Genomic DNA, 14,044 nt, shown 5'->3' with positions numbered 1-14,044 from the left:
CATCGCTGACTCAATCTCATTTTATTTCAATTTTGGGAAAGGCTACCACTTCGTTTTTAAGCTAAAACAACACTTCTTCGGCGAAGCGTGATTTTTTTGAATGAAGAGAGTAAATCCTACGATAGTTAACTAGAGAGAGAAAGAGGTAGAAACTTGCGCTCGCCGTTCGCTATCATTTGAAAGCTTTCTAGGCAAAACAAAATCCGTAAGATAACTTCCTTTTCATCAGCACCACGACTGTAGAAAACAATTCAAACGACACGACAAGAAATACCTTGAAGAATACAAACACTTTGAAATATTATTGGAGCGATGAACCGGCACGAGGGTTTTTAGGCGATGAAGGCCAAAGTCACTGATATACCGAAACGTGATTTGAATTATGAACTGAAGCTAGTATCAAACGACGATTGTTTGTATTTCCTTCTCCTGTTCCTCTTCGCGAGATATTTGCCTTTTTTACTTATGTCTTTTCTTGTTCTCTTTCGCGTTCCTTTCACCGTATTCTGTACATTTTGGTGTCCTCTCTAACTTTCTTACGCGTTTTTCTCGACTCGCTTTACGTATTTTACCTCTTGGTCGCCCAGTCTCTTTCTTTCATCCTATTTCCCTCGAAACCCTCTCTCCACTAACTTTAATCATAACAATTTCATTCCGTTGACATAGCTTTAGCTCTGCCGGTATTGCTGCTTTGCGAGTTGATTAGAAATTGCAAAATGCTAAGAATTACTGTTCAACTTCAAACTCACCAGTTTGATTTCGCGCTCAAAACGCGGGTTGCAAATTATTTGGTTTCACGGCTTCACATCCACTAGCCCACATGAAGCCCTCGTGCGATGCCTAGCCATGTGCCCGCGGTACGCTACACTGAAGCTCGACTCTCGAGTATGCGCACTTCATTGTCATCTGCCGGTGTTTCCTGGCGCACATTAATGGGGTATGCAAGTTACGCGCGCAATCGCGCCTGCGCATCACCTTCTCCCTCACTCCTCCATCGCGTAATAGCTAAGATAGTGCCCGTGGTAAAGTTGGCCGCGTATGCTAAAAGTAGCACCTAGTACGGTCGGTTGTACGGTCGCACGTCCAAATTTTTCGACTTGATGGGTTACTACTGTTTTGTGTAATTATGGGGCTACACTGCGCGCGCTGCGCGCGCTGCGAGCTCTGCTATGAATATTGGGACTTCTCTACAAGTAAATTTTTCATGCTTAGAGTAGAGTTACATATTGGCAAGTTAACTGTAAATATAGATCATAACCTTAAATTTTGTGTGAAAGTACAATTAATAAAACGACGTGAAGATGGAGAAACAAGAGGTTTAATCCTGCTGCAAATATTGGATACCTTTCAGAGCTGTTAGTTGGATACTAACCGGAAAAAACTGCCGGCTAGTCTACCATCTTTAGGTGGATACTTTTACCAAAATCTGCTTAAAGTGAAGCCTAATTGGCCAGTAACAGATTTATACCCCATTGACAACAAAGCTTTAAAAAGTTTGAAAGCTGTTTTGTAAAACACATTTCAAAATATTTTTCTTCACAGGAGCTGCTTAAACAAATGTTTGTCGACTTCAAATGTAGCATAAATTGAAAGCCATGAAAAACTCAGTATTTCAGTTCTCTGTTTCTGATTTACATTCGGTTAAACCCGATTTAAAGGAAGTTTATTTAAACGAAGTTTATTTTGCTACGCAAACTTTCTATGCTACCACTAAAATATATAATACATATAAAAAGGTATTGAAAGACTTGGAACTTATTTGTAATGGTAATCAGACTTACTTAAGTCCAATGCTAAAATTACGGGGCAAGAGGCTAAGAGCAAAGTCGCTCTCCACGGCTTAAGGTTACTTCCCACCTTCGTGTGCGTCCTTCGGGAAAAAAAATTCGTACGCGCGCAAATTACTTTAACATCCTAGCGGAAGCGATCAACACGCATGCTAATCAGTGCTATTTTAAAGCAGCTGAGAACTTTCATTAATGTCGGTCATGTTTTGAGCAAATTTCAAATTTTCAACAATCCTCTCTTGACATTGCCAGGTATGACTGCAAGCTCCATTGTTTTTCCCTTATGTTTCACCCTCCTCTGATAAGCGTAGACAACTCGTGTTTAAACCTGTATTTTTTTTCACTTTTGCGGCGTCAACAAAATCTGGATCGGACCGGATTTGATAACGGACCGGATCACGGATCGGATCACGGATCAGATAACGGACCGGAACACGGACCGAATCATGGATCAGATCACAGATTGGATCACGGATCGGAACACGGATCGGATCACGGATCGGATCACGGATCGGAATACGGATCGGATCACGTATCGGATCATGGATCGGATCATGTTAGTTAAAATTAGAAATTTTGAGTGACAAGCCAAAATATAATGTGGCGACACAATGGAGCAAAGTTCCTCTTGGAATTTTTTTGCCCAAAAACCACACGGATAGGAGCACGGATCGAAAAAAAAAAAGAAAAAAAAGTTTTGAAAAATAAAGCAATCGTCATTTCAAAAGTAATAAAGAATTAAAAAAAGGGAGGTGAAAAAACAAGCCAAAATAGAGTCTGCGTTACATAATGGAGCAGCGCAAAACCCCATGTAGTCACTTTCACGGCTGTGTCGAGGAGTGTTGTGTAGTGCAGCCATGGGCAAGGCAAGCGAGAGGTACGTATCATTTCATCAATCAGGTGGGGACATTGGGATTTTCGGTTTTGCAGTTTTGGCGATTTTTAGATCGGCTTTTCGGTTTTGGTGTATGTTCCGGTTTGTCTTCGATCTGAGCGGTAATTGAGCGCCTCCACTGATCTCGAATAGCGGCAAAACGCAAAGTTATTGGGAGGAATGCGTGACAAACCAAATGTCTCTTCAATAACTTCTTTTTAGTGAAATATCGTAGGGATCCGCAGGAGGTCACGCGTCTCGAATAGCGCCCTAGACCTTGACCTTGCAAAGTGGAGCACTCAGGTCGATCAATTTCTGAAGTATAGCTTCTAACGTGCCACACGCGCCGGCAACGGAAAAAGTTCGAATAGATCAAGAAGCAACTGTGGAGTGTGTGGCGTTTTCTTAACGAAGAGAGGAAAGGCGGCGAGAACTTCGTGCAGTTTTCGGTTTTGACCGAGTTTTCTCGGCGGTTTTGCGGTTTCTAATAGACCTCAGTCCCCCCTCAATCAGTTAGTATTTCTTTTTTTGATATAATCTCACGTGTTACTTTTCCCTCATTCAATATTATTTAGCACACGCGAGAAAAGAGGCGAAAAACGAGGGGAGAAGCAAGATTGTTTTAGATATGACTACTGTAGAGCACATCAGCGATGATAGTAATCAATGTCGTGCGTGCTAATATTAGTTTCTCTTTATGACCATTCGAGTTCTGAAATGATCCTGTGTCGTGTCTTCAACTTTTGTGAGGAAAAAGACTGAGAAAAAATGCGAAACTGCAACCGGCAAAAATTTTTTTTTAGCCAAACGAGTCAAAACTTTAAAAAACATGGAGAACTATAGTACAAAACTGGACCGGATCGGATCATGGATGGGATTATGGGAAAAATATGAGAAAATTACGCTGAAGTGACTACTGTGAACAGAACATTTTATTTAATTCAGGTGCGATATCCTTAAATTTCCTGCGATAGTAATATCAACAGTAAACTACCATAAAGTGAGTCGGCATGTTTACGAAAGTATAAATCGAAACACTAAAACTAAAAACACACTAAGAACACAAAAAACCCGATGGTGTCAAAACATCTCTATTTCTTAGGATAAGGGCCTGTTTACATGGAGGTAGGGGACCTCAGGTAGGTGAGGCAGCCCGCTTAGCCGTGGTCGAAAGTAAAACGCGTTTACATACAATCTTACAACCCCGAGGTGCTGGGGTGAGTTTTCTTGAGGTTATTGTTGCGCTTGCAATTAAGGAATTTTAGCAGAGGCGTCCCAAGCTCACATCTCGAGAACGAAGAAAGATTAATTCTCTGACAAATATGTATTTATTCATGAAAGCTTAACGCATTGTATTACGCAGTGTTAGGTTACGCGAGGAACCGTTGACTTAATACGTTAGAAGGAATAGTTACCCTACCTGGCAGACCGGGCAACCTGCTTAGGCGGATAACCCCACCTATCATGTAAACGTGATCAAGATGAAAAAAGAAATTATATTGACAGGCGGGTTACCTCACCCACCTGGGGTCCCCCAACTCCATGTAAACAGGCCCTAAGTCTATACTTTTTGAAGATATGAATTTGAAATGTGATATAAATTCTTTCTGGATGAAAACGGAACAAGTCATTCGTATTTCAAATAAATATAGATGTTTTACAATACTTACAGGATTTTTTTTGCCACTTTCAAAGACATAACGTCAATAGTCTGAACGCTGACGCAAGCCGAGAATACAGGACATTAAAGCAAGTCATGTCGATGAGCTTTCACACCTAAGTTTTCTCATTAACTGTAACCCACACTGCAACGCTCGTATAGGACACAAGAAAATTCGCGACTGATTCCAGGAAAAACAAATTGAAAAACGAGAAATAGAAACAGGTTCACTGGATCAATTATTAATTGCAGAGCCTTCCGAGAAGGCTTTTTGTTTGAGCCAGCTAACAGCCACAGGATACAACTTACATCTTCATCGTTCGCGTAAGATAGAAATACGAGAGCATGATTATTATAATTGAAATTCCTTATGAATCAAGCGCTTGTGACTTGTCATTCTCTGAAATTACCATGTCAGTACTTGTATCAAATTCAGTGTCTTTGGCGGCGATGCACACAGCGTATAAGTAGTAATGTGTGGGCCCGAAATGAACTTGTAGTTACCCATCGTTCATGAACGATTTGTATTCATTAGTAGACGCAAGTACATCATTTGCAAGATCAGGAATTTCACCTGGGACTCGTATGGCAGAATTGCAGCCGTAGCACTTAAAGGCCTCTGTATCCTTGAGCCATTTAAGTTTATACTTTCATGTTTTCTGAGAGAGTAGCGGATGGTGGTTTCCCCAATCGTTGTCTTTCGGGGTGCTGCTCTTTGTTTCCCAGGGTTGATTTCTTCACGTTAAAGTTAGCAAGGCTGGTTAAATTGCGCTTTTTGACAAACTTTAGCTTACCATACCGTATAAGATAGGATGCGACCTCATCTTCCTTTTTGCTGCGGCTTGGGGATGAGAGATATTTTAGTTGCCTTTTAGTGAGGAAGCTCGCACTCAACTTTCTTATTATCCATTAGGACATAATTTGGCCTTTTCACTGATTGACTTGCGACGGAAAAAGACCTTGATCCATAGGCTGTTGAAGGCCCTCACCACACTATTTAGGCGTAACAGTAATTTGGCCTTTTCAGTCATTGCCTTACAGGTATACGACTGGACAGGTGTTAAAGTTGCTCATCGTTTTCAAGATTGCTGAGACCACTAGCCAGGGATACCTCTGAATCGTCTTCGTTCTGTTGACATATTGCACAAAAGTCGCATTGTAAAGAATGTCATTTCTTCGATTTTTCTATGACATGGGGCAGGGAAAACTTCACTGATCACCAGCTTCATATAATAGTCGTGTTTTAGTTGAAGAATGAACCAGTAACACTAAAACTCATGTGAATGACTTGGGCGGAAAAGCGAGTTACTAATGCCTGAGAAAACCACTAAGAATTCATTAAAGGTCTTAGTCTGGACGCGCAAATAAATCCCTACCCACACGCACACAAAGACATACATAAGCACCCCGGTTTTGGAAAGAAAAAAAGAGAACATTCAAGCAACTCCTGAAGTGGGCGTGAAACAAACGATTTATCAATTCACGTTTTCCACTTCAATGTCATATAGGTGTAGGTTAATTTGCTTTCAGGCTATCGATATCGAAGTGATGTTTACTTTATTTTTAGTTATATTTTTGTTTTATCATAAAGCAAAAATAAACTAAAAATAAAGTTTATAGTCGCCAACATACAGACCTAGTATCATATCGGTGTGTGTTACAGCTTTTAATAGGTTTTTCGTCCGTTCTCAAACAGTGAAAATCCCAGTTTAGGAAAATGGACAATATAAAGAATACAAAAGGCGAAACATAGATGCATCATTCTCTTTGATTTTTCCGGATCCCTTTCTAAAAAAATCGGAGTTACATCTAACCTCGTACCTCTATCAGGATTTCTGCTCTGAACTTTTCATGAATGCTGCCAAGAAATGAAATGAAAGAAGAATTGAAACAGGATTTAAAAATAGCTAAAGCTGGAGAATGTGAGGGGGAGTTTGGTTAAAGGGTCTATACATGGATAAGTAATCAGTTGCCATTATCTATATGCTTGAAACGTGTTTTCTCAGATTTCTTGGTGGGGATGTGCCGCCAGGTTCTCTAAATGCTGACCCAATTTTAGACCAAGACATGGCATTTTCCACACCTAAAATTTGTCTACTTTGCTCTCAAAATCTGTCATCGAGGGGCATTTTCAAGTGCCACCCTGACTTATGGGATTGTGGTATGCTCGAGTTTGGATTCGAGTTCGAGTTTTAGTTCGAGTTAAACTTCGAATTAGACTTTGAGTTGGATTTCAAGTTGTACTTTGAGTTGTATTTCAAGTTCTATCTAAATAGTTCGAACAAATTAATTTGGATCTTTTTAGCCACATTAAATAGGTAAATACTGATATTTAAGCAATAAACGACACTTTCTATCGGTTTACTGACGTATATAAACCACGCGCAATCTTAGGAGAACAAGAGAAGAGTTTGTAAACTACGAGGTTGCACTGCGTGGTTCACAGACTTTTCTCGTATTCTCTCAACATCCCAAGTTTTCTTTTCTTTATCTTTTCTTTTTTTTTTTCCAGGTGGTTATGACAATAAAATTTCTAAACATGGATGGTCGTCTGATTCACTTTTCCTCGCAATTTGATGTTTTTTTGTTTTTGAAAATTATGGGCGGAAACTCTCACCATTGACCAGGGAGTAAACATGCACTCGCGTCTCTGATCTACTTCAAATCTCGATGTTTTAAAACACTAAGAATTACCTCAAAATATTGCTACTCTACTCGTTTGACTAAAATGTGTTCTTTTCCAGCTGCACTTTTTTCTCAGAAGACTGGTCTTTTTTCTCAGAAAATTTTAAAACTTTTCCCTAGTGTTAGCAGATACATGATGATTTCAGGACTGGACTAATAGACAAAAATATTGTGTTGTCTCTTTGATCATTACTTCAATATGCTCGTGGAATTTAGACCGCTTTGGGGGTAAAAAAGGCAACTCAGCTAAGGGGTAAATTGAAAAGTTCATCAAAGAAACTAAAATTATTAATGTGTAAGACATGGACTACATAAATCTCTTATGTGCACTTCGTTACGTCGAAAACGTGGAAAAGCTTGTTAAGTCACTGTTTATTCACTTGTTTTAACGATTTTACCACAATGCTTCGGTCAACTCCCACTCAAAGCTTCAAGCTTAGTAGAAAGAAACACACTAAACGTCCCGTAGTAAATAAGTGGATCAATGCCATGTATGGGTCGATGAAACACAACGTAAACAACGTAAACAACGTACCGCATAAATGTTTGTCTGATTGTGTATAGATAACCGAAATCGGTTATAAACGTCAATCGAATTAAAAACAATCAACTTATCGTACAGTCTCCAACAGGAAGTCTTAGCCTCTTCTATCACATGTGCTAACTGATATTGAATTGAGGAAAAGTAATAAGTGAGATGATATTAAAAAGAAACAACTGACTGATGAAGGATACGTACCTCTCGCTTGCCTTCGTCCATGGTGACACTACACAACACTCCTCTACACAGCCGTAAAACTAACTTCACGGAGTTTTAGGACAAAAAAAAAAAGAAAAAAAAAACTCCTAGTGAGACCTGCGCTCCATTATGCCACGCAGCCTTTATTTTGGCTTGTCACGCAAAAACTTCGAATTTCCCCTCAGGGCCTGTTTTCTGTTTCTTTATGTTTTGTTTTGTTTTTTTTTTTCACCAAGGACTTTCCTATGCTTTGGATATTTCCTTGAGCAATGATTTTTCCATAAGCAAAGAGCTTCGATTTGTGAGTTTTGTCAAGTGCGCGATGTAAGCAATATATGGAAATAAGATGAAAATCGAGCCTCAACATTAGTAGTTGCCGCGAAAACTCCCCCTGGGGATTCGCCCAGGTCCAAGATTATGACACCTTCCTGATTTATTAACTTTTATTTGAAAATCCGGTTTCTAAATAACTAATAACTCGCTGTCAAACCAAAATTCGTCATACATGATGGTCATTATTGTGTCGTCCTCTTCAACACTCCACTGAGCGATCGAGATAAAAAAAACCAAAACAAAAACCAAAAAAAAAACCCTGTCTGCAGTGGGTTACTTTTTCCGTGAAGTCTTAGTCCATCATCACTGAAGCTAGGAGGTCCCGTTTTCCCATTGGTTTGCAGTTTCAGGAGGCGAAATAATCTGGCGTGACGCGAGTTGTTGGCGGAGCTTTATGAGCTAAAATCTTGCATTTGATTTTGGGAAGAATACAACCACTTTGAGCGAATTTATAGGGTATATAGTTTAGACCGATTTTCGTCAAATTTCGCCGAAATATCCCAGGAATAGTGAGAAACGAAAGCCTGTCGGGAAATTGTGATATTTGAAGTATTTGTCCCGTGGCGTCCATTTACGTAGCACGACTTGCTTACTTTTAGCTACTCCAACTTTAGATGCCGATATCTACACAACCAATCAGAATATCAAACAAGCCTGACACACTTTTGTTGATTGATGCCTTGTGAATGACCCGGGAAAATAAATAGATCCCAGTGTTGTGCCTCCACGATGACCTGACCACCTTCTGTTTCTTACTGCCTTCAACATTTAAACTTATTTACGGCCCTTGGGTCTACTGAGACCTATGCTAGGGTATGCTTGTTTAGGTTATGGTGCTCTGTGGAATGTAGAAAGGGGGTGGGAAACATCTCTTAAGAATGATCCTCAAACTGTGACGGGTGATTTTAATATAATTTTCTCACTTCAATATCAATCTCCTATGTAGAAAGCTTAACGGCCAATAATCTGGAATAAGCTAAGGGCTGGTCTTCATTTACAACGGAGTTGGAATCGTTATTGAGAAGTGAAAAGCAATACGATCAAGTTGAAATGAAACTGGTTTGATCTTCTGCTTCTGCTTCTGCTTCTGCCTTCAACTCCGACAATCGAGTTTTCACAGATCATAAGCGTCGGAGTTCAAAGTGGAATTGAATGAAACTCTTCTGATTCTTCCGACTCCGATTCCGTACTTTGATTCCATTCAGCTTATGTCTCCGCTCACGAATCTGATTTTTAGTTTTCACTCAGTCGGAAGTGCTCTTACGACTCCGACTGCGAATCCGACTCCGTCGCTAATGTAAACCAGCCCTAAGACAACTTGGAGAGAAGGATATCCCAATAAGATTATCTGTCTTTTTCCATAGTTAAGGGATAAACCGTGGGCAAGGACTGGAAAAGCTTTTGCAATAAAGTTCATCCAGGGTCAGCGCAATTTGTCGAGCTACATACACATTTCTTAGGTTTCCAATTGATGAAACGATTTGTTAAATTAAAAGATATAGATATATATATATATATATATATATATATATATATATTTGCACCTAATTGTACGGATATTTTGAATAGGATTCAAGGTGGAAAGTTGAATGCAAATAAAAATCTTTATTTCGAATGAAGAAAGGAACTTTTTGTGCGTTTATGATCTTCCAACAAAAACTGTTTTTCTTTTTCATGTAGAAGGGTAGGCGACAATGACAAAGCTGGAAAGGGAGAGACAAATAGAAACCTTGGCATCGGCTATCAGGGCGTTGGCGATTTTCATAAGGCAATGGAGTACCATGAGTGTCACTTACAACTTGCAAAAGAGGTGGGAGGTAAAACTGAAGAAGGACGGGCTTATGGAAATCTTGGCATTGCCTATGAGAGCTTAAGCGATATTCATAAGGCAAGCGAGTACTTTGAGCGTCAGCTACAAATTGCAAACGAAAGAGGGGGATAAAGCTGGAGAAGGACTGGTTTATGGAAATCTTGGCAATGCCTATCTATTCTTAGGCGATTTTCATAAGGCAATCGAGTATTATGAGTGTTACCTAAGAATTGCAAAAGAAGTGGGGGATAAAGCTGGAGAAAAACGGGCTTGTGGAAGTCTTGGCATCGCCTATGAGAGCTTAAGCGATTTTCATAAGGCAATCGAGTACCATAGGCGTCACCTACAAATTGCAAAAGAAGAGGGGGATAAAGCTGGAGAAGGACTGGCTTATGGAAATCTTGGCATTGCCTATCATGGCCTAGGCGAATTTCATAAGGCAATTGAGTACCATGAGCATCATCGACAAATTGCAAAAGAAGCAGGGGATAAAGCTGGAGAAGGAGAAGCCTACGGAAATCTTGGCAATGCCTATCGATGCTTAAGCGATTTTCATAAGGCAATCGAGTACTATGAGTGTAATCTACAAATTACAAAAGAAGTGGGGGATAAAGCTGGAGAAGGATGGGCTTACGGAAATCTTGGCATTGCCTATGAGAACTTAAGCGATTTTCATAAGGCAATCGAGTACCATGAGCGTCACCTACAAATTGCAAAAGAAGAGGGGGATAAAGCTGGAGAAAGACTGGCTTATGGAAATCTTGGCAATGCCTATCAATGCTTAAGCCACTTTCATAAGGCAATCGAGTACTATGAGTGTAACCTACAAATTGCAAAAGCAGTAGGGGATAAAGCTGAAGAAGGACGGGCTTATGGAAATCTTGGCATTGCCTCTGCGAGCTTAAGCGATTTTCATAAGGCAATCGAATACCATGAGCGTCACCTACAAATTGCAAAAGAAGAGGGGGATAAAGCTGGAGAAGGAAAGGCTTATAGAAATCTTGGCAATGCCTGTCATGGCTTAGGCGAATTTCATAAGGCAATTGAGTACCATGAGCATCATCTACAAATTTCAAAAGAAGCAGGGGATAAAGCTGGAGAAGAAGAAGCCTATGGAAATCATGGCAATGCCTATCATAGCCTCGGCGATTTATATAAGGCAATCGAGTACCACAAGCGTCGTCTTCAAATTGCAAAAGAAGTGAGGGATAAAACTGGAGAAGGAAAGGCTTATGGAAATCTTGGCAATGCCTATGATCGTCTAGGCGATTTTCATAAGGCAATCGAGTACCACAAGAGTCACCTAGAAATTGCAAAAGAAGTGAAGGATAAAGCTGGAGAAGGAAGGGCTTATGGAAATCTTGGCATTGCCTATTATCACCTAGGCCTTGTTCAAAAGGCAATCGAGTACTTCAAGCGTCGCATACATATTGCAAAAGAAGTGGGGGATAAAGCTGGAGAAGGAAGGGCTTATGGAAATCTTGGCAATGCCTATGATAGACTTGGCGGTTTTCATAAGGCAATCAAATACCATGAGTGTGATCTACAAATTGCAAAAGAAGTGGGAGATAAAGCTGGAGAAAGACGGACTTATGGAAATCTTGGCCATGCATATTTTATGTTATACAATCAGTTTAATGATGAAGAATCGTCTTTGAAAGCCTTTTATTTCTTAAATCTCAGTTTGTTACAGTTGAATGGAATGAGGGCTCATCTCCAGTCAGAAGACAAGTGGAAAATTAGCTATCGCAATACGTATAATAATGTAGTCAATAATTTGTGGCGTCTCCATTTAAGCCGAGGGGAAGTTAATGATGCCTTGCGTGTTGCTGAGGATGGACGGGCGCAGGCTCTAGAAGATCTCATAAAAGAAAATTATGGGTGTCAAGAGGTATACTCTCGGTCTCATTCCTCAGGAAAGTCAACTGGCTCCTCTTTTAGATCCATTCCTTCAACAACAGTTTCCATAGCTGTTAATGAACAAGAAATCATTTTCTGGGTCATAAGGAAGGATAAAGAAGTCACCTTGAGGAAAACAGAGGTTGGAGACTATGTTGCAGAAGAAGACACAAGAACTTTTCTTTTGACCTTAAAAAGTACCGCCTTGGCTGAAATTGGTGTACGTGCTGGTGTCAACATCGAAAATCGCTCGCTTCATGTGTCGCGAGAGATGGAGTGCACGACTGACAGGGCCCCTGTTAGTGTTTCTCCGCCTGTTTCATCAAAGGAGAGCTTAAAGAGGTTTTTTGACCTTATAATTGCTCCTATTGCTGACCTGGTCCATGGACATGACCTCATTCTTGTACCAGAAGGTCCATTATGTTTGGTACCCTATGCAGCACTGATGAACCCAAACCAGGAGTATCTGTGTGAGTCTCTAAAGATCAGATTGATTCCGTCCTTGACCACTTTGAAATTAATTACCGATTCTCCAGCTGACTTCCACAATAAGACAGGCGCCCTTCTCGTGGGAGATCCGTACCTAGAGGAAGTTCTCTATGAAGGGAAAGTTGTGTGAGCTGCCATATACAAAGAAAGAAGTAGAGATGATCGGAAGAATCCTAGGAACGGCTCCCCTCATTGGAAAAATGGCGACTAAAGGAGAAGTCTTAAAGCGACTATCCACGGTTGCTCTAGTGCACATCGCCGCACATGGCAAAATGGGAACAGGAGAAATTGCTTTGGCCCCAAACCCTGTACGAGAATCCATTCAACCTGAGGAGAAAGACTTTTTATTGACGATGGCAGATGTGTTGGCAGCTAAGCTACGGGTAAGATTGGTTGTGTTGAGTTGTTGTCACAGTGCTGAGGGAGAAATAAAGGCTGAGGGGGTAGTTGGCATTGCTCGAGCATTTTTAGGTGCTGGGGCTCGTTCCGTTGTGGTATCCCTGTGGGCGGTTGATGACGAGGCCACTTTCCAGTTCATGACACATTTTTATAACGAACTAGTTAAAGGAAGGAGGGTCAGTGAAGCTCTTAACCAAGCCATGAAATGTATGAGAGAGTCAGAAGAATTCAGGGAAGTAAAGTACTGGGCAGCATTTGTTCTCATTGGGGATGATGTCACTCTGGAGTTGAATGAAACTGATTCAGTTTAGTTATCGCTCAATGTAAATACAACTTGTTTTGATGTTTTCCTTTAACGTTCTTAAAACTCGTCAAGTCCCTCTTGGCGTCAATTTTACACACTTAACTCATTTGCATTTTCCATTGCAATACGACTCTCTCATGTACCCTCCCAAATTTTAGTCCATTTCGAGCAATAGAAGTCATATTTTTGGACTTTTTCATACTAGATTTCGAGGCTGCCATCATTTGGCTTTGCTTCAGAACGTGATCCGCTGTAAGCTGGTTGCGATTTCAGATTAATTGGCGTTTAATGCTTTTTTGCAGGAAACTAACCCGACTAACTCTAATAAAGTGATAATAGGGTTCTGTACTCTATTCTTTACATCAAGCTCCCGTAATGACTCATTACTGTGATATCTTCGGAAGATATCACAGCGTAGTCTGTTAGAAGCTTTAGACATTGTGGGTGGAAATTGTTGACTTTCCTAGCCGGTGTATATGCTGTACAAAAACTACTTGAGCCAACATAAAAAAACCTATTAAAAAAGACAAAAGTAAAAATGACCGTCAGAATATTTAACAAACTGTATCGTGATTTCCTGTAATTGTCAAAATACATGAAGTTTTCAAAGGTGTTCTTCCTCTTCAACCCACAGATGGTCGCTGCTCGAAGATGACTGCAAACTTGAATTGTATTTGGCCGTCAGCCAAGAAGAATATGGGAGTGGATCTTGTCATGACAAACCCTTTCAGTGCGATGGACGGTTCTGTTTTGCATTTCAAACAGTAAGAAATAAACCAAATTAAGGAGTGTGGAAATAATCTGGATCTCTTTTCGTGGCAAAAATAAATGTTAGTAAAGAGAATTTTTTATTCGCTCACTGTATACCAAATCGTAAAAAACATAAGTCACTGGTTGATTTTATATTTTGCAACTTATCAAATATGTTAATTGACTTGAAAGAATACATATGATCTAACCGCATAGATATATTGGTATATTGGCTTTAAATTAAAGACCAAGCGTTTAGGTTTTAAAAATGTGGACGCTACACAGGCGGTGGAGTGGGGAGGCCTGGGGCCGCAG

The 14,044-nt window shown here is 40.2% G+C and overlaps 1 pseudogene; it reads left to right on the top strand.

Moving 5' to 3' along the window:
- The window catches only part of LOC136281011 (tetratricopeptide repeat protein 28-like), a 57,206-nt pseudogene extending 44,220 nt beyond the window's left edge, over positions 1–12,986 (top strand).
- Positions 12,987–14,044: the final 1,058 nt, after the last annotated feature.

This window comes from Pocillopora verrucosa, chromosome 5 (genome assembly GCF_036669915.1).
Source record: "Pocillopora verrucosa isolate sample1 chromosome 5, ASM3666991v2, whole genome shotgun sequence".
In the NCBI taxonomy this organism is placed as follows: Eukaryota; Metazoa; Cnidaria; class Anthozoa; order Scleractinia; family Pocilloporidae; genus Pocillopora; species Pocillopora verrucosa.
Note: the sequence above shows the minus strand (reverse complement) of the source record. Positions and strands in the feature narration are given on the sequence as shown.